A 22,235-nucleotide genomic window follows, 5' to 3' on the forward strand; every position below is an offset into this window, starting at 1 on the left:
AAGAGACAATGCAAAAAACAATAACATAATTGAATGGAGTTACGCAATAAGAGACCAAGCGCCAAAAACCTGTTTCGAGATATTAACCATTGGAATAGATCTGTTTTTTATGAAACATTTTATTCAAGAAGTATTATAACATCCATACTATTACAAAAAATAGCAAAAATAACACCAAAAAAGGCTAACCGATTTTTAATAAGAGACCAGCAGTTCAGTTAATATTTCAAAGCAAAATAAATAAATGTATTTTATGCAATAAACGAATTTTTGCTTATAAATAGCAGCAATATTCAGTTGTCGCATTCTTGATTTTTTTCCGAGTTAAATTAATCTACCATCAACAGATTTGTGCAAATATCTCATTTTTTCAAATTGTCGGTTAGTCTATTATTGTGTAACTCCGTCCAATGAATAAATGAAAACCTGTTTCACTTATGAAGTAGAAATTTGGTAACACATGTCAACTATGTGACTATATGATAGAAATTTGAAAAATATTACTCCAAAATATAGAAGTTGAAAAATTCAGCCCTGACATCCCTTAACGGTTTTAATAAAATAAATAGAAAAGTAGTGAATATTGTGTACATAAAAATTTTATATACTGTTTTTCATGCGACTGTGAATACTGCGAAATATCTTAAACTTTGTTTATATAAAAACAACCGATTATTTCCTCTTTCCTACTTCCATACAGTCTTACGAGTCAATGTGATGTAGGGAAGGATATATCTTTGAAAGAGCATTAGACGTACTTACATTGCGGGCCCTACATCCCTGTGATCAGTACTATGCAGGACTATTATGGAGATCTCGTAGGATAAGTACAGAACAAGGGACAAACACACTCCCGTGGAATGTAAAATCGAATCATAGATCTCTTGTAGAAATGCACAGGGCAACAGCATCGTACACAATACTCAATTCTATCATCATCATCATCATCATCATCATCATCATCATCATCATCATCATCATCATCATCATCATCATCATCATCATCATCATCATCATCATCATCATCATCATCATCATCATCATCATCATCATCAGAGATTGAGTCACTTTTCACCCGTTCAGCCTATAAATTGCAATAGTCTTAATGATTATTCAATCTTTTCCTATATCTTTCTAGAGTATGTATAACTTTTGATGGTCTTTTATCTTCCATGCATAGTATATGTTTATTCCATCTTGTTCTTTTATTTAATTATTTCTACAATATTCGAGTTCTGTACATATACTGTCATTTCGTCTTTTTAAATCTAAAAGGGTATATCCAGCCACTGCTCTTAAAAATCACATCCCTGAAGCTTCTATTCTTTATTTTATTAATAGAGTTTAGTAGAGCTAATATGATACAGTAAAAAAAGTCGGGCTAATTTGATACAGACTTTAAAATGTAGGCCTATCAAAGGCTCAACTTGAAAATGTTTAAAACTGTCATTAGGCTATGGAATTACATTTTATGATTTTTAAGGAGCAGTATTGAACAAAGTGTAAAAAATCATTATCAGCCTCAATATGTATTAAAATAAAATGCAGTTTTGCTTCTTGAAAAAAAAAAAACCTTGATGTGATACGCAGTTACTTTTGTTATTGCTTTTGAATGAATGAAGATGGAATAAATTTAAAATTTTTCTTTTACTCTGAATAATGTCAACTTTATTTTTCTCTGAAGAAAACCTGTGAATGTTGAGCAGCCTAGCAGTAATTAGTGCATGATTGAGAAGGGCTATTATGATGCACACTTTAGAGCTATTATGATAGCTAAAAGGCTATTAAGATATGTTTATAATGAAAAAAAAATTGGCCAAATTGAACAATTTTCTAACTTAAAATAATTGTTTACCACATGGAGAGGTATTTTACAATTTATCAGCTCTTTAAGGATGTTTTGAATTGACATGTTGGAACCCAAAATATAGAATAAGTTAAAAAATTTCACATATATCCTTATTTATTTACCCAATAATTTTAGCTTAATAGTTTTTCTTTTTCACTGCTAAAATTTAACAAAACTTTGGAAAATATATTCATCATTATTTAAAAACTTTTTTTAATTAATTTTAGCAATACAAACTGTATCATAATTTTCTCAATCTATAACATTACACACAAAAAAGTAATTAGAATATGTAACAATGTTCTAGCATTGGCAGTAAGATATTAAAATGTCAGTCAATTACTGTTTACCTGTAAATTTTTATATGAGAAAGAGATCGTTACAAAATTTACTAAATTTTAGTCAATTTTAAAATCACTTCAGTCAACCTGTTACAGGAGATACATTAAGCGTCCGTGTGTTTCACAATAGCCGTACTTCATTGCTCTGTATAATGGGTGTTATGCATAGACATTTCGCTAGCCCACGCTACGAGCGTGCTAAACTAGCCCCGGCTATCGACTGATTGCTTGTACAGGATTCATATCATATCATATCGCTAACACTGGTTTATGAATATGAAATACGTTAGTTCGCTGATCATCTACCGGAAGCCCGCGCTAAGAATGTCTATGAATATGGCCCAATATGTCTACATTTATAGCGCTGTATTAGAATAGCCCTATAGGTATATCACAATAGCCCACGCAGGAGGCTATTCGATACACTGGTTTTGTTTTAATTTTATATATTATTACAAATAAAAAATAAATTTAACTCCAAATTATTCATATATTAAAGTCTAATAGCACATGTCTTAATATTTTCAAATTTGTATATGGTTCGATAGAAAAATTGAAGGGTTTAGAGCCATAGTGAGAAAGCAAGGGTTAAATTTAAGTGAATACCATAGTTGAATGAAGATTGACATATCATTTAGTGTTAATGTGTGTACTTTATATTACTTGCCGTATGTTTCCATTGAATTATGGCAATAACTTAATTTTAATCCTTGTTTTCTACGGTTCTAGTAAATGGCGCTTGGCGCACTATGGTTCTGAACCCTTCAATTACAGCAAGAGATTGATATTTTGTATCATGATGGCCCTACTTGACCCTACTATATATAGGTATGTTTACTCTTCGTGAGTGTCCAATTTTCAGAACCATATCATTTTATAAAACTTTGAAATTACCTGTCTTCTTACCTTTTTTAAGTAATCTTAAAGTTCCACAAAGTTGTCTGGCTCTATTATTCTATGTATGAAAATCTTTATATTCATTATTTAACTGTGTATTGTTAATATTGTATATACCACTGCCACCGGGTGCTTGCCCACTTGCAGTGTAAATAAATACATACATACATATGAGATTTGGCATATTAAATAAATAAAACAGTTAACTTGTTCATTAATTTCATGTTCAGTTACAATTTCTACTCTCCTAATCCAATTATACGAATCATAATTACTCCCAATAATTGAATAATTTAAAACAGATAATCATGCAAAATATAACCTACAATTTTATATATATATATTGAATATAGTGTGTAGATTTTATCTTTCCATGCTTGAGGATGTAGACCGGATGTGATAGTGTTTGGCGCAGCTGTACACATGCGAGAGCTGAAAGATAAAATTTATGCACTGGATATACTCAGATAAGTATATGACTACCTTCTTAGAAAACTGGTTTGTGCAAGGTCAAGATAATACACAAATGTGCGCTGTAATAGTACATTATGCAACGAGCCTATAATGATAGTAATTAAGGCGCGAGTATGTTTGTATATGAAAAGAGCGCAATCGAGTTTCATAATTTTCATACGAGCGTCTTAATTACCATTATAGGCAAGTTTCAAACAACTTTTTATGCTCGACCATATTTCTAACTTGAAATTATTCAGAAGTATTCATTTTATTTTTATCTGACTGAAGATCGGAAGTGACCTTGTGCATAGCTCGTATATTGTGAGATGTGCGCAGACGCGAAAGTATTGATTTTTTCCGAGGAACAATAATGTCATTGACCTTGATGTAATGTAAAGAATAACATGAACTAATTTTGATATAACCTAGAAATTGATTTAGAATTGAAAAACGAGATGACAAATTGAATTTATTTGAGTATTATTTACAATTAACGCTAATTACTATAGTAACAGAACATAACCTTCTGCGACAGTATTGGATTTACAGCCTCCGTGACGTTTCCCTCTTTGTCTTTCGATTGCATATCCGAGAATAATCGAAAATCTGAACTTTAATGAAGAGGTGTACTTTAATGAGGTCCGTTAAAGGACTGCTACCAGGTGTATAATTACTACATTTCGGCATGGTTGAGCATTAAATTATAAACCAAATCGCTTTCGTATCTCACGGCTTTATTTTATAGAAATAACCTTTTCCGTCCGGCTAAATTAACTTGTTTACTAAAATTGACTTTGCTTGGCTTTTTGAAGACCGAATTAGGTACAAATCCTTGCACTTATGCTTACATTGGCATATTGTATGCCCTATATGCGATAATTTTCTAAAATCCGATAGATTATCAAAAATAGGTTTCGAATGGGTCCCAACTAGAAAGAAAAGAAAAGGAATTTCTAAGAAAATATGGCTGGGGATGATATTGGCATGATGGAAGCGAGAGGAGTACAGGATGGTGATTAGAAGTTAGACGAATGGAGGGGAAAATATTTCATTCGTATAAAAATTGAGCACAGGAAGATGTATTTCCATTTCAAACATATTAAAAATATCTTGTTTTATTATCTGATTCTAAGGCTGAAATTCAATCAACAGCATGTTACATGTTCTAAAATGGAAGAAATTAAAGAAATTCATAACATGATTAAACAAATTCAAAATTTAGGTAAAAATACAGTTTTCCAATGGATCCCAGCGCATTTTGGTATAAATACAAATGAGAGTTGTAATATCCTAGCGAGAAAATGAAAAACAATGAAATCGGAAATCGAAAAAGTCGAAAAAGAGAGGAGAATTGGGAGGACAAATTTAAAAGATACGCAAAACGCGTCCTTGCAAGGGGTTGGGGACTTTAAGAAACTAAATATGTGAGCTCCAAGCCTGTTGGCCACTAGTCTCACTCCGGGTTACGCTGCTCCACTGAAGGAGCTCTAGAAAATTTTGAAGGGGAAAACCGAAAATGGATGTAACCTCTTAGGTACCACATACGCGAGGGGGACGGAAATGTGATCAAAATGATCACGGGACGGGACGAGGAGGAGATGGCTGGTGTAGATCTGCACATTGAAATGAACTGTCATTTCGCAGTGCAGGAGGAGTTGAGAAGACTCTGTCGTCTGTTGTTCGATGACAAGGCAGGTGAAGACCGCCAGGAGAGACGCCGTGAATTCTGAATCTGCAAATTGAAAGGTTCCCTGTCCTTTCGCATTGCGACATGTGTGATGTTGCACATGTATTTCATAATTTATATACTCTGAACTAGGGTTTTAAGTTTTTTGTTAGAAAAAAAGGGGGGGGCTTATGGGGAAGGGAATATAGGTCCGTGGCCCATTTCTCTTAAGGCTCATCCCGACATTTGCCTTAACGCCTTAGGAAAACCACGGAATACCTTAGGCAGGATGAGTTGTCTCAATATAAGAGACTAGTCAATTTGGCTTTTACGTAATAGGTCGATTGATTTATGAATTTAGGATAGATTTAATTAATAATTAATTTTGAGTAATTAAGGGGTTCATGGGGATATGAATGCAGGTCCGTGGCCAATTTCTTTTAGGACTCATCCCGACATTTGTTTTAGCGCCTTAGGAAAATCACGGAAAAACCTTAGGCAGGATGAGTTGTCTCAATTTCAGAGACTAGTCAGTTGGCTCTTAGATAGAAGTTGGCTCTTAGGTAGAAGCATGTGTCTCCATATATATTAGAAATTCGTATATGAATGAGTAAATTTAGTTAATTAATAATAATAATAATAATGATAATAATAATAATAATAATAATAATAATAATAATAATAACATAAATTCCACAACGATTAAACTTTTGAAAAATTCAAAATTGATATCTCAAGCACCTCGTAAATCAGCTATAGCCATGTTTAAACAAACATCCGTGTAGAATTGGATTATTAACAACATCAAATTGTCTTTTATGCCAAGCAGAAGCAGAGATGTACATACACAGTATAGGGACCTCTGAAATTCTTCAAACTCATCATGAACTAACACTGCTGGGTAACTTTCGGTGCTGGACCCCGGATTCATTTCACCGGCATTTTCACCTTCATCTCATTCAGACGCTAAATAACTTTAGATATTGATAAAGCGTCGTAAAATAACCTATAAAAATAAAAATAAAAACATGATTTAATATCACAATATTGGGAAATAAGAATGAGAATAATTTTGTGCGAGATCGTGCGCATTTGCTTGGTTTCCGCACAAAACCAATCCGCGGTAAGTCTAAAATTCCACATTCAATATTCCCAACCTAACACACATAACAATTTCCCTCTTCTTACCGCTTAAGTGACATATTGATTTTACTGCTTTAGGCTTTTAACATTTTATTTTTAGAGATGTTCAATATAGCAATAATTATAAATTGGAAACTTACCACTGCAATTTCACCTAAATTGCACTGTTAATTATCGTTTTTAAATATTTGCAAAAATTAAGTAAACTCTACAACTCCACTAAAGTTACTGTATTCGTGATGCAAGTAACATTAAGGAAGTCGTGAAAAAATCAACAAGATTCCAGATGCCGATGTTATTACTGCAATATGTTATATAAATAATATTATTAAAATATTAAAATGAAAATAAATCATTACATAACTTTACCGTTTGTTTTAAGTTCGCATTTATAGACTGGGGGAAAAAAAAGACAGACGTATATCACGGCCTGCTGGAGTATAGTAAACACAGAAAACATTTTAAAGCAACAATGTTGAAGATAGATATTTTTGTTTTCCAAATTTGCCGTCATTGAACAGAAACCAAGATAGGGATTTCATTGCAACTAATTAGAAATTCGTCTTTCAGGTATGTAATAAACGATCTTCGCACAAAATAATGTACGATACACGAGCGGTATGTTTTCTTTCAATTCTCGGAAATTAAAAAAGCTCAACTACGTTTCGCTTTTTCAAACTTTTCCTCGAACATGAAAACTTCAACATACCGCTCTTGTAACGCATATTACTATTATTATTAAATACATACCGGTGCACGCACGCACGCGCGCAAACGCATATCAATCATGTACTTCAACCACCCTCAATGCTAAGTCAGAATAGCAGTTCGCTTGCATGTCTTGACCTCATGGGGAATAGAGAATACGAACAAAAGATTGACTTGTTCCTCTTGAAGGCGAGAAAGATTAGAACTTCAGCTGTTGAAGTTTGTGACACGAACTGTGGAAGGGATAATACGAGGGGGGTCCAGGAAAGAACGACCGTTCGCGCATACCCGCCGCGCAGTTGACTCCCCTTCCTTGTTTGAAGGTCAACTGGCTTCCTTAACATGTGTTCTCATAATGTTGTGAGTACTGGCTGCAACAAGTCGCCATTGTGCATTTTGTGTTACTTCAAAATGAACGACGTGATTGATAATCCCGCCGACTGTGAGGTGAGGAGTGTGATTCCATTTTTGAATGCCCGACCTTTGAAACCTGCAGAAATTTACCGGCAATTGAAATAAGTGTATGGTGATACTGTAATGAATGAAAGAAATGTGAGAAAATGGTGCGAAATGTTCAACAATGGGCGAACAAATGTCCACGATGAAACTCGACCCGGACGCCCAACACTCATCACAGAAGACCTGAAGACTAAAGTGAACGACAGAATCTTGCAAGACAGGCGTACATCACTCGACGAATTGCATATTACCTTTCCTGACATTTCTCGTTCTTTGCTTGGTGAAATTGTGTCGCAACATCTTGGCTATCACAAAATCTGTGCCCGCCCGCACACTGCTGCTTCAACTCGAGAATTGCTGGATCAATTCTGTTGGGAAATCTTTGATCATCCGCCCTATAGTCCAGACCTTGCTCCTAGCGATTTTCACCTTTTCACTAAGCTGAAAGACTTTCTGGGTGGTACGCGTTGGAAGTGATGAAGAGTTGAAGAAGACAGTGAACACCTGGCTTAATGAACTGGCGGCAGAGGAGTATAACACGGGAATTCTAAAGCTAGTGAGCAGATACGACAAATGTTTAAATGTAGGTGGTGATTATGTAGAGAAGTAAAGGAAGCTTCAGTTATGTAACAGACCTTGTTTTTTCAAATAAATATATTTTTTTTAATTATTACAACAAAACGGTCGTTATTTCCTGGATCCCCCTCGTAGTATCTACCCAACTATACACTTTTATGTCTGTTTTAGGTTAGGATATATTATATAATATGTTTTGTGTGCCATTTTCATTTTAATATGTGTGTTCGTTTAGAAAGTAGTGGATATAATCATAGGTGGAGGGTGGGTGAAACCTACAAAGTAGGACTTGTTTTAGGTACAAAGCACGTACGGTCAGAAGACCCGTGCATTGGATTTTAGAGAAATATAATATTACTTATTATAGCAAAAAAGACTAGATGAATGAACTGTCGGACGGACGGTAGAACGAACGAACGAAAGAAAGAAAGTAGAAATAACTCTGTATGTAAAACGTTGCCTTGAATATCATTTTTGACGTAATATGGAATGTACTGTTTCGTGGTCTCTTTATTCTACGTAATATTCAGTTCAATTTATTGGGTCATTAAACATACAAGTAACTTAATAGAATTCGTCACATATGATATATTTGAAAAATAGATTTTGTAAATAAAATTTATTGAAACACTAAAAATGAATTAAAACAATTCACACAATATATATTAACATTAACAAAATGTGACTACATTTATTTATGAAAAAAACAATAGGGTTCGTCTTTTGAAAACACAAAATATATCATAACTATAAAAATTAGAAAAAGTTACCTCAAAGAAAAATCTTCGTTGTTCCTGCGATAACTCCTGTGTGACATATTTTCAGATTTTTGCTCTATTAAATAACTTAAATAGCGATACAGCAAATAATAAAATCTCCTATATGTAATTATATTTCTTTGTTTCGAAAATGTAAGAATTGACAGTCTCCTATGTATGGCTGCCATAGGATGAATGAATGTGTTTTTCCTTCCTACTGAAAGCTTTTATATTTTGCACATGGGAGTTATTGCAGGAACAACGACGAAATACTTTGGCACGTGAAGTTTTACTAGTTCTATGTAGTCATCTTTAGGTGAAGAAGTAACCCCACAGAAGAAATGTAAGCAACGAATGGAGAAGAAACAGGATATAATAAAGAAAAAACCACAACAGAGTATTTTTTCTTAAAATAACCATTGTCCACAGTTACCGTACCTACATTTACATATGTCCTGTATTTCTAAGAGGCAATTTAAGTTAGCCTATAGGTAAATGTACTTCAGTTTTCGCAAGTTGCTCTAACATATTAAGAAATGGCATGATGAATTTCATACTTGATGTGTCAACACCACCCATGCCAGATAATTATTTGTTTCTCCTAAAAATTTATGTTTTTGAACTATGGTTGTTTTTTTAACTTTCAATTGTGATAGCATACTGGTTGATCACGACAGATTCTGGAAAACGATCTGAAGGTTTAATGTAACCAAGCTCGGAATAGGATTTGTGAGTTTGGGAACTACAATCCTCGTACACTTGCATTTCGGCCGTCAGTCATCTTGCGCGCTCAATGACGTCTTATTACTCCGCTAGATATCTGACTCTGGACTTAAATTTGAAGCTGTGCATGGAAGAACACTTAGGCAAATAATTAATGTGGACTTTCTTTAGATATTCTACCACATTATATTTGTAAAAAAAAAAAAAAACACCTTTTTTAAGTATGTTCATATACGATTTAACATTTATGGCTATTTCGCTTGTGTAGGATCTTTGAGTGTATATATATATATATATATATATATATATATATATATATATATATATATATATATATATATATATACACTCGTATACTAAACTGTGATGCCATCATGCGCAGGGAGAAACGATGAGTGAGCGGGAAATAGCTACTTCCATAGAGTACAACAGTCTAGGATATACAGTACTAGACCACAGTTTAGTATATACAGTCACGATACTTGAGTTGCGAGGGTGCTAGGAACAATAAACTGTAACGGTACTATCACAGTCTACTATATACAGTCGCGAAGCTCAATATGTACTAAAAATGCAAACATGGGTAGTTGCCCACCACTAGGATCGCTACTATCGCCTCATCATCGCAGATGTCTCTCCTAGCAGACGACAAAATATGTTACACTTTCGTTGTCGTGTTCTTTTGGAAAAATTAACACCTTCCTTCCATTATTGAAATATTAAATGCATAAAGTTAATTTATTATTTTAATGAAGTATATTAAATTCCACCATAAACTCGAAGGTACCTGCAAGAAATAGGTTAATATTATTTTTGTTTGTGTAAAACGAACTGAAATTTACTATAATCGCTTCACTCATTCAAGATTATAGCGATAATTAAGTATGAAACCAATAAATATTAATCTGCATTTCCCTTTACAGCAATAATAATGGAAATATGAATTAATGGAGTAACTTACGTGTACCGCTACTTATAGTGTAGGCTTACGTAGTTAACAAAGTGGAATGAGGTTAAGCAATAATAATCACACCTTGGAAATAAAACGTGATCAATAAATTTTATTGTAACAGACTTTTTCTACGTCTCTAGTAAAGTAACAAATAAAAATAACAACAAAATTAACAGCTATAATTAAAAACATATCCTTTGAAAAAAAAGTAGGCCTAAGCAATAACAATCCCACCAGAATTGAAAATAAAACGTGATCAATAAATTTCATTAAAACAAACTTAATTTTTCTACGTCTCTAGTAAAATATTATTATTCCAATTATTGTATTTTAGCCATTAACATTTTCATTACAACCAATAACGAACATTCTACAAGCATCATTGTGAAATACGCAACGAGCTAGCACTCGATAGAAATACAACACAGTCCAAAGTCGACCGTGGACAGTCTATTGTTTCTAGTTGCTAACCGCTTGGAGTGCTTTATCACAAGATTTGCAAAAAATCACCTCAAGCTTCGCGACTGTATATAGTAGACTGTGGTACTATTTCGCATTGTCTGTAATGAGGCGATATTAGCGACCCTAGTGGTTAGCAACTATCTATGGATGCATATTTACTACATATTGAGCTTCATAGACTGTGAGAGTACTCTATTTCCTTCTCATTCATCGCTTCTACCCCGTCCCCGCGCATCATGATATGGCCTCTCTATGCCAGCCACAACCCAGCAACTGACAGTATTCAGGCATTCATAGAAGTTTATGGTTAATTTAGGCGATTTCTTTTAATTGGTTATTTAATGACGCACAATTTGTTCGAGGTAAGTGTATTCATCGGTGCATTGCATTAGTGAGATAAAAACTATACAATGCATCTATAGCCTGGAATTCTACCGTATTACAATAGTTATAGGCAGAATTATCAACTGGCCAACACAATTTCGTATCTGTATATTCGTAATATAGATTTTTCCCTAGTGGCTCTTGAGTAGGGTCACAAGGAAAGTATGATTTCTTCATTAGTATAGGCCTATATTCCCGACACCAATCTATTATTATTATTATTATTATTATTATTATTATTATTATTATTATTATTATTATTATTATTATTATTACTATTATTACTATTATTACTATTATTATCGACTTTTCGGAAATACAATAATCTCACTTTACAGAAGTACGTTAAGATTAGTTAGAACAACTGAAATGCACGCCAAAATAAAAACTACATAAGCAGCATACGATGGGATGTTTCATAAATATCTAAAAATTCCCTCGAATAACCTGTTTTAAACAATGGACCAGATCTACAAGTTTAGCAAGGAATATGTTAAACTTTATAAGTAAGATTTCAACTTATCGTCGATGTCCACCGCTATGGAGTAACGGTTAACATGCCTGATCGTGACAAGAGCGGACCCAGGTTCAAATTCTGGTAGGGACAAATTACCTGGTTGAGGGTTTTCCCTCAACCCATTAAGAGCAAATGCTGGGCAACTTTCGGTGCTGGACCCTGGACTCATTTCGCTGGCATTATCACCTTCATCTCATTCAGACGCTAGATAATCATAACTGTTGATAAAGCGTCGTAAAATAACCAATAATAATAATAATAATAATAATAATAATAATAATAATAATAATAATAATAATAATAATCGTCGTTGATTTTATGAAACATATTATGTGACAGCACAGAGCATAATTCTTCAGGACAAAGAAAAAATTAATTAAACATCAAAAGGCCTACACTGATCCTCGATGATGTCATTAAATTAACCAATGTTTTCTACGGAATTGTCTAATATTCTCTGTAGGCCTATTGATATTTAATTGCCTTTCTTTTTCCTCCTGAAAAAAGTTTTGCTCTGTACTGTCACATAGAAGGTTTCATATAAATAATTAATCAACGACGAAATGGTTTCAGTTCTAAAATTAAAGTGAAAATATTTCGATGCTTGTGAGGATCTCTTTATGATACATACATATTAATTTGCCTTATTAGTTTTTATTTGTTGAGAGTATGAATAAAACTTCCCATGACCAGATGTGAAATGAATAATAAAATTATAAAATCTGGTTTAAATAATTTAATTTAATGTATTACTGCAAATTGTATCAGCTTCTTTTGTTTCTGGCTAAATGGAAGAAAAGTCCTGATGGCCTTAACTTCGCCAGAATAAATAAATAGATGAATGAATGAATGAATGAATGAATGAATGAATATTATTATTATTATTATTATTATTATTATTATTATTATTATTATATGTGTATAGTTTGTCTAATGAAAGTTTTATGCTTTTAAATTGAATTAACTTACTTGCTATATATTATGCAATGATTATTATGATGAATAATCGTTTAGGTTTGTAAATTTAATAATCTGATTGCTTATAATCTTTAGTAGAACCACCAATGTAGCTCAGTCGGCAGACTCGCTAGCCTGCTGCTCCGGAGCTGCGTTCGGGCTTGGGTTGGATCCTCCGTTTGGTCTGATTGATTGATTTCTTCCGAGGTTTTCCCCAGCCGTGCCGGGTGGTCTATGGCGAGTCCTCGGCCTCACCTCACCTCACCTCACCTCACCTCACCTCACCTCACCTCACCTCACCTCACCTCACTTCACTTCATCCCCGTTTGATTTGATTTTGTAATCCTATTAACATGAATTGGAGCACGACTAGTAGAAGACCCTTATATTATTACTGGACAAATCTTACCTGGTTAGGTTTTTTCTGAGATTTTCCCCAACCATAAGGCAAATCCCAGGTAATCTGTTGGTGAATCCTCGGCTTCACCTCATCTCACCATATCTCGCCAAAAAATTGTAATCTTGTACAATTTTGACTTGTTCCACATCTTAAAGCTTCATTGCTAATGTAAGATCTATGGAATATACTAAATGAAATTAAAGAGAAATGTTTAGTCAGTCGAAATTGGAAAAAAATGAAGTTCTCTTATAACAGTATTATTAATACTTTAAATCCATATTATTCGTTCCACTTTTCATTAATCTTCTTCTTCAATTCTTTTCTATCATAAGAAATTGGACAATGCGTAGATTTAAATACTGTATAACTTTTTTTGCTGTAGATTGGGTAAAAATTAATTTCTATATATCTAGACTACATACAATTTTTGATATCTTACATACAGTTCCGATATCAGCACGGAAAACTTTCAAAGGTCATTGTCCTTGCCCTAACACTATACAGTCATTAAACAAATAATAATAGCGGAACATTTTAATTCATTTTTTGTTTGTCAGTACAGTAGACAAATGAGAATATGGCAATAACGATTCCTATGCTTAGAAATTATAAATAATCCGATTAAGTACATTTAATTGGTTCTATAATATTGTTTTCTTCAAGGAAGGTTTTCATGCTAGACATCTGACCGCGATATCTATTTTACTTCCTGCCAACTTCTGGAATTACTAATATCTTGCCTTTCATCCGTTACACAGACTGCTCTACAACGCATATTGCGATTATTCGGGATCAGATCAACTTCAGTTGTCGATGTGAGTGGAGCATTAGGACACGCGCTTCGTCAGTATACAGTTGGGACTTCTACCTGCCGGTCTCGGGGATGTCCGTGCGCGTCTAGTCTAAACTGCCAAGTTTCTGAGTCTCAGGTATTCTAGCATTGAGTAGAAATTTTCTATGGATTACATTTATTTAAACATTTATGGCCCCAAGATAAATATGTTTTGAATTATGAGATCTGTTTACAGATAATACTATAAAAATAACTCAAATTAAGTTTAATATAAGACATTTATTTTCGTAGTATGAGTATTCGCAGCTTGCAGAACTGTTCTCTACAATCTCTAGTACATTAAGATGATTTCGAAGTGAATATGAGAAAGTCACTTTGTATTTTGTGTTATTTGAATACGTAATTAAATAATGAAATAATATATTATACGTACTGTATTGTAAGATACCTATCCAAACTTGTATTATAATGCGACATATACCACTTTTGTCGAATTTCCATGTCTAACGCAAGTCAAAAGCTTATTTAAAGTATAAATTGAAAGTATTGTGACTTTATTCTGAAAGTTTTTTCATAACTTTTTATTACTATAATTACAGAAAAAATGTCGTTAGATTGTCCTAATGGCTTAATTTAACTAATTTCTGTAGGATATAAATTGTATGCCAATACTTCCCCTCTCATCACTGACAAAACTGGATTTTTATGACACGTGAATTACTTCGTTACACTTTTCAATTGCCTTTTTTATTACATACAATTTTTATCTTTTCATTAAGATTTATTTATTTAATGAACATTTTTTACATACATTCTCGATAAAGTTAATATAATTATAATTGGAAACAACGAATTGACTACAGATATATCTTAAAATTTTATAAACTGTTATCGTATTGATAACTACCACATCTTTGCAGATTATTAATTTTTTTTTTAAATTTTATTATGCATATTTCTAACACTAATTTAAATTTTCTTTGTTAGTTCATTTGAATTGTTTAGGATTCCGATATTTTAAATTCAAGATTTGGACGGCTTTCAATATGATAGCCTACTACTATAGGAATATTTCAGAATTTCTGCAGGATATATAATTGCATGCCAATACTTCCTCTCTCAAAACTGACAAAACTGGATTTTTGTCATACGAGAATTACTTCATTTCATTTTTAATTGCCTTTATTACATGCAATTTTTATCTTTTTTTTTTAAGATTTATTTATTTAATGAATATTATTTACATACATTCTCGATGAAGTTAATACTATTATAACTGGGAACAACGAATTGACTACAGATATATCTTAAAATTTTAAACTACCAGCTGATGGTAAAAAGGAAACCAGAAAGACACTAAATTTGTAGCATTTAATATATATTTTTATTTTCGCAGTTGATAGTAACTTTTGTATTGAAATTATTTTTAATCTACCAAGTTTCCGAATGATACGTTAATTGTTTCGCTATAAGTCTACATATTATTTTTATACTAATAGCGGGTACTTCACTCTTCGTCATTCATCCATGTGAACCCAGTTATGCAGACCAATTTACCGACGAAGTCGTTGCCTAGGGTGCACCATAGGAGACTGATCTACACTAAAACTGTGATGAGATGGAGATTTGTTGGGATGCATAGGGGAACCGGAGCTCCAAGAGTAAACCCCTGTGTTGCCTGGATCACGGGCTTGCCCAATGAATTCAATTTTTTTTATTTCTTTTCCAAATAATTGTCATTTTCACATTTTTCAATCTCGTTACGAATGCTGTGAATGTTTTCATGCTGGTGGTGTTCGTGGAGTAGTCGAGGGCGGAAATGTAATATCAGTGTACTATCATGCCATCGAAGAAGGAGAAAGCTACTATTTTTTTTTGGGAGTGCTTTGTTAGGTGATATTGAAGGGAAGAAAAAGTGTTGCAAGGATTGGTTCTTAAAAAGAAATACAGTATGTACTCTCATCTGAAGTTACTGTGAGAGTTGCGTGAAAATCAACGTGTTGATTATAAATAATATTCAAGAATGGATAGTGAAACGTTCAAAGCTTTATTGAACTTGGTAAGACAAAATTACGAAGCAAAATATGATTTAAATTGCAAAGGGAAGATTATCTAGCGCCCTAAGACATTTGGCAATAGGAAACTCGTATAAAGATAATTTTAACTTCACATCCCACTAGCAACTATTTTGTCCATATAATTTTACAAATTCTTCTCAAAAAAATTTTTTTTTGAGTCCATGGCGAATACGTAATTAAATAAAAAAATCACAACACCTGGTATACTTACTTACAAATGGCTTTTAAGGAACCCGAAGGTTCATTGCCGCCCTCACATAAGTCCGCCATCGGTCCCTATCCAGTGCAAGATTAATCCAGTCTCTATCATCATACCCCACCTCCCTCAAATCCATTTTAATATTATCCTCCCATCTACGTCTCGGCCTCCCTAAAGGTCTTTTTCCCCTCCGGTCTCCCAACTAACACTCTATATGCATTTCTGGATTCCCCCATACGTCTGGATTTTAAGTTCCTAATTATGTCAGGTGAAGAATACAATGCGTGCAGTTCCGTGTTTTGTAACTTTCTCCATTCTCCTGTAACTTCATCCCTCTTAGCCCCAAATATTTTCCAAAGCACCTTATTCTCAAACACTCTTAACCTATGTTCCTCTCTGAGTGAAAGTCCAAGTTTCACAACCATACAGAACAACAGGTAATATAACTGTTTTATAAATTCTAACTTTCAGATATTTGGACAGCAGACTGGATGATAAGAGCTTCTCAACCGAATAATAACACGCATTTCCCATATTTATTCTGCTTTTAATTTCCTCCCGAGTGTCGTTTATATTTGTTACTGTTGCTCCAAGATATTTGAATTTTTCCACCTCTTCGAAGGATAAATCTCAAATTTTTATATTTCCATTTCGTACAATATTCTGGTCACGAGACATAATCATATGCTTTGTCTTTTCGGGATTTACTTTCAAACCGATCGCTTTACTTGCTTCAAGTAAAATTTCCGTGTTTTCCCTAACCGTTTGTGTATTTTCTCCTAACATATTCACGTCATCTGCATAGACAAGAAGCTGATGTAACCCGTTCAATTCCAAACCCTGCCTGTTATCCTGAACTTTCCTAATGGCATATTCTAGAGCGAAGTTAAAAAGTAAAGGTGATAATGCATCTCCCTGCTTTAGCCCGCAGTGAATTGGAAAAGGATCAGATAGAAACTGACCTATACGGACTCTGCTGTATGTTTCACTGAGACACATTTTAATTAATCGAACTAGTTTCTTGGGAATACCAACGCCTGGTATAAGAGATGTGAAATTGTACTGGAAATAATATCGGTCGTTACAATCTGTATGTGATGCAACCTGTCGTTCGTTATGCCGGTAGTACGACAGATTTTATGGAAGCCATCCAATTCAACCGCGACGTACTGCAGGTTATACAGGGACATCATTTTATTTTTGCTTCAATTTTTATTGTACCTGAGTTTTTGAATGTACTTCACTCCCACCCCCTCTACTAGTAGACTTCCAATCGTTCTCCACACAGAACCAAGGTCGCGTATACTGAGTTAGTGAGTATAGTACATTCCAGAAATATATTCGCGTTTTCCAGTCACGAAAGAGCTTTCAATATTGAATCATATTTTCGCACAGGTACTGTCGTCAGTTTGCCTAAGTCACATCCCGGTCCCCCCCCCCCGCTTCTGGTTTCCCTCTGTAAAGGCTAGTGGCTGGGCTGCCTTAGTTCGTTTCTGAAAACATTAATTTATGTTAGGAATTGGACGTTTACGTAATATTATACAACTGTTTAAAATAACTGACATAAAAAAGGGTCTCGTTAAATAATTAACTCACCTGATTTCCCTCCTTTCTACGACCCTGCGAAAAAACCACTTGGATAGTAGATAGCATGTCTGAGTAATTTTATCTTTTCGGATCGGGCAGAAGTGAAGATTGAATTTACAGTACGTAAGGCATTCTTTTATAGAGTAGGTACAGAGTTCACATGAGTTACTAGTACGAAGGACGAAACTGCTAACTGGAATTAGGTACAATAGTCTATAGTGCGATAATATATACAAAAGAACTGAAACCTGTATCGAAATGACCGGCTACACATTTTCAAAAATGTGTTTAAATATCCACATCACGATTATTTTTCAATTTAAATTCATTCTCTAAATTGTACGCTAATGTGCTGTAGACAGTATAATATACACTGCATAATGAATACATCAGAATGGATAGCTCAGTTCGTGAGTAAAAACACTTAGACTACTGTTAATACAATACTGTATTTTGATTAAACAAAAACCTAATGAAAATTATCAAACTCAAAATCGCGATATTTCCTAGTTTACGTAAATGGATGAACTATTTTTCTTCCCTCTTATACTTAGTAAAGTAATTTGTTTGTATTTTACGCCAGTATCATCGAACTGCAGTCATGGAAGAAGGTAGAAAACGGTGTTTCCGGTTTTCAAAAGTTAATCCAAAGGTATAGCCAGGTTAATATTAGAAATGTTAGTAAAAATAAAATGATGTCCCTGTACTAAAACGCCACACACGTTGCAATTATCGAAGTGAGTGCAATTGTAGGACGGATTATACAGCCGATCGTTGCATCTGTGGACCGTTTTACTCCTATTTGTTTCTCGTTTTGAATGCATGTTATATTTTAATTTTGAAAATTTAAATTATTAAAATTTTGCTTTTGTCGGTATACAAAGAACGATTACTCTAAAACAGTTGAAGAAAGGTCCATATTTTAAGAACTGTAGTACCGTATCGCAATAACTGGAGGTGAACCCTAAAGTAGTACTCGTTAGATCAGAAGCTTTGAAAATTCAAAATAAGAGTAGGTTACTCATAACTTGCGTGCTCCAGCAATTTTTAGAAATGATAGAAACATGTTTTTAATATTTAGAATTCATTTCCTTGAGAATAAAGGAAAAAATATAAAAAACCAATAACTAAAAATTATTAATTACTTTTGTGAAATATTTATATAGAAATAACAATTATTTAAGATTAAATATCGGATCAAGTGAGTTTCGACAGTAACCTCTGGATCATAAGTGTTTTGACACTGTCTTTCAGAACAGAGTTTAGAAAACAAGTTTGAATCGTGTAGTTTTGACAGTAATGATTTAATAGTACATTATGCAACGAGCATATAATGATAGTAATTAAGACGCGAGGATGTTTATGAATCGAGCGCAAGCGAGTTTCATAATTTTCATGCGAGCGTCTTAATTACCATTATAAGCAAGTTTCATACGACTTTTTATGCTCGACCATATTTCTAACTTGAAATTATTCAGAAGTATTCATTTCATTCGTATCTAACTGAAGAGTGGAAGTGACCTTGTGCATACTCGTAAATTGTGAGATGTGCGCAGACGCGAAAGTGTTGATTTTTTTCCGAGGAATAATAATGTCATTGACCTTGTTATAATCTACAGAATAACATGAACTAATTTTGATATAACCTGGAAATTGATTTAGAATTGAAGAACGAGATGACAAATTTAATTTATTTGAATATTATTTACAATTAACGCTAATTATTATAGTAACAGAACATAACCTTTTGCGACAGTATTGGATTTCCAGCCTCAGTGACGTTTCCCTCGTTGTCTTTCGATTGCATATCCGAGGATAATCGAAAACCTGAATTTTAATGAATAGGTGTACTTTAATGACATGCATTAAAGGACTGCTACCAGGTGTATAATTATTACATTTCGGCATGGTCGAGCATAAAATATTAAATAATAATATTGTCTCCAACACATTTAATTGTAATGGCTAAATTAAGATGGATCTTCGTTTATAAAATGCTAAGATGAGGACAAACACTTTTTGGAATAGCAAAGTAAGTTACAATATTATAAATAATATCATAAAAAACGAAGTACAAATTTATGAAAATTCAGTCTTTTATCTCTATTATGTTTTTACAGTATACCATTTTGATCGCACATAGGCTCAGTCGGTCGGATCTGATGTATTTACACCATGAATGACATGCCACATGCACGTAAAACTTGTTCTTCAAATTCTCTCCGGTTTTCTCCATAGTGGGGACTCGGAAGTCTTTCAACATCCCGAGTTTTCTCTAAAGAGATAGTATTCTTTGCTTGAATGGTTTCCGGATAAATATCTTTTGCTCATGCTTCAGTTTTAAGTACAGATAAAAAAACTCGGAGATAATTTCTGTAATTCAGTTTACCACGTACAAGAATTTTATTTTCTATTCCTTGATCTATATACTGTAAATGCGCTTGCCAATTTGGCTTGTCTTTCCGACATTTCTGTAACTGCTAAACATTTCCTCGTTATACTTCCTTCAACGGTGATAAGTTTCCTTCCATGACAGTAAGCACAAAAAATGCGTTATTTCAGCAACTAAATGCATCGATTATGTAAAAAAAATAACTCTTGCAATAGTCTTACATAACGTCTTCTACACAACAAGATGGAGAAGGGTGAGGTGAGAGCCGATCGCTGATTGGTCGAGAAGCGCTGTAGAACAAAACTCACAACGTATCATGACAGTTATGACAAAAAGAGACAAGTTTATATCCTGTTTTCTAAAGGGTCATGCGAGAAAAGAAGAAAATCTTCTTCTGACTAGTGTCCTACGCAGACGCAAATGTTCCTTATATCGATTTTTAATTTTTTGAAGCATCTGATTCACAACTCTAACCTAATGAGATGATAAATTGTAAATTTATCGACTGTCACAATTCAGACTTGTTTTCTTTCTCATCTTCACTTGGACGACATCTTCACATTTGTGATCTTGTTTGTTTTTAAGTGTAATTTCAACAAATTTCGAATAATATTGTACCGTACAAATAATATTACTTACTTACTGGCTTTTAAGGAACCCGCAGGTTCATTGCCGCCCTCACATAAGCCTGCCATTGGTCCCTATCCTGAGCAAGATTAATCCAGTCCCTACCATCATATCCCAACTCCCTCAAATCCATTTTAATATTATCTTCCCATCTACGTCTAGGCCTCCCCAAAGGTCTTTTCCCCTCTGGCCTCCCTACTAACACTCTATATGCATTTCTGGATTCGCCCATACGTGCTACATGTCCTGCCCATCTCAAACGTCTGGATTTAATGTTCCTAATTATGTCAGGTGAAGGATACATGCGTGCAGCTCTGCGTTGTGTAACTTTCTCCATTCTCCTGTAACTTCATCCCTATTAGCCCCAAATATTTTCCTAAGCACCTTATTCTCAAACACTCTTAACCTATGTTCCTCTCTGAGTGAGAGTCCAAGTTTCACAGCCATACAGAAGAACCGGTAATATAACTGTTTTATAAATTCTAACTTTCAGATTTTGTGACAGCAGACTAGATGACAAAAGCTTCTCAACCGAATAACAGGCATTTCCCATATTTATTCTGAGTTTAATTTCATCCCGAGTGTCATTTACATTTGTTACTGTTGCTCCAAGATATTTGAATTTTTCCACCTCTTCGAAGGATAAATCTCCAATTTTTGTAGTTCCATTTCGTACAATATTCTGGTCACGAGACATAATCATATACTTCGTCTTTTCGGGATTTACTTCCAACCCTATCGCTTTACTTGCTTCAACTAGAATTTCCGCGTTTTCCCTAATCATTTGTGGATTTTCTCCTAGCATATTCACGTAATCCGCATAGACAAGAAGCTATGTAACCCATTCAACTCCAAACCCTGTCTATTATCCTGAACTTTCCTAATGGCATATTCTAGAGCGAAGTTAAAAAGTAAAGGTGATGGTGCATCTCCCTGCTTTAGTCAGCAGTGAATTGGAAAAGCATCAGATAGAAACTGGCCTATACGGACTCTGCTGCAAGTTTCACTAAGACACATTTTAATTAATCGAACTAACAAATAATATTACGGATATTAATTAACGAATACAACATCAAGTTAACTACCGTAATACCAAGTTGCATAAGCTCGCATTTGTAAAAAAAATCTGATGCAGATTACACTGCAATAAACCTTTCTCGGTCAAACTACATTTAGCGTAGGCCCTATTTGCTCATTACGTATAACTCCTACGGTAAGACTGAACCAAACAAATGGTTGCGCAGACGTCTGCGATGACGTAATGTCGACTTGCCTGACCTTCACAACACTTGATATACATTGGGAGATGTT

General features: G+C 33.9%; 1 protein-coding gene across 1 annotated transcript in view; it reads left to right on the forward strand.

Moving 5' to 3' along the window:
* Positions 1-14,049: 14,049 nt before the first annotated feature.
* The window catches only part of LOC138709032 (protein peste-like), a 78,145-nt gene continuing 69,959 nt past the window's right edge, over positions 14,050-22,235 (forward strand). Inside the window, exon 1 of the mRNA XM_069839509.1 lies at positions 14,050-14,177. The gene's annotated coding sequence lies outside the window, so the exon portion shown is untranslated. The remainder of the gene's footprint in view (positions 14,178-22,235) is intronic.

Source organism: Periplaneta americana, chromosome 11 (genome assembly GCF_040183065.1).
Source record: "Periplaneta americana isolate PAMFEO1 chromosome 11, P.americana_PAMFEO1_priV1, whole genome shotgun sequence".
In the NCBI taxonomy this organism is placed as follows: domain Eukaryota; kingdom Metazoa; phylum Arthropoda; class Insecta; order Blattodea; family Blattidae; genus Periplaneta; species Periplaneta americana.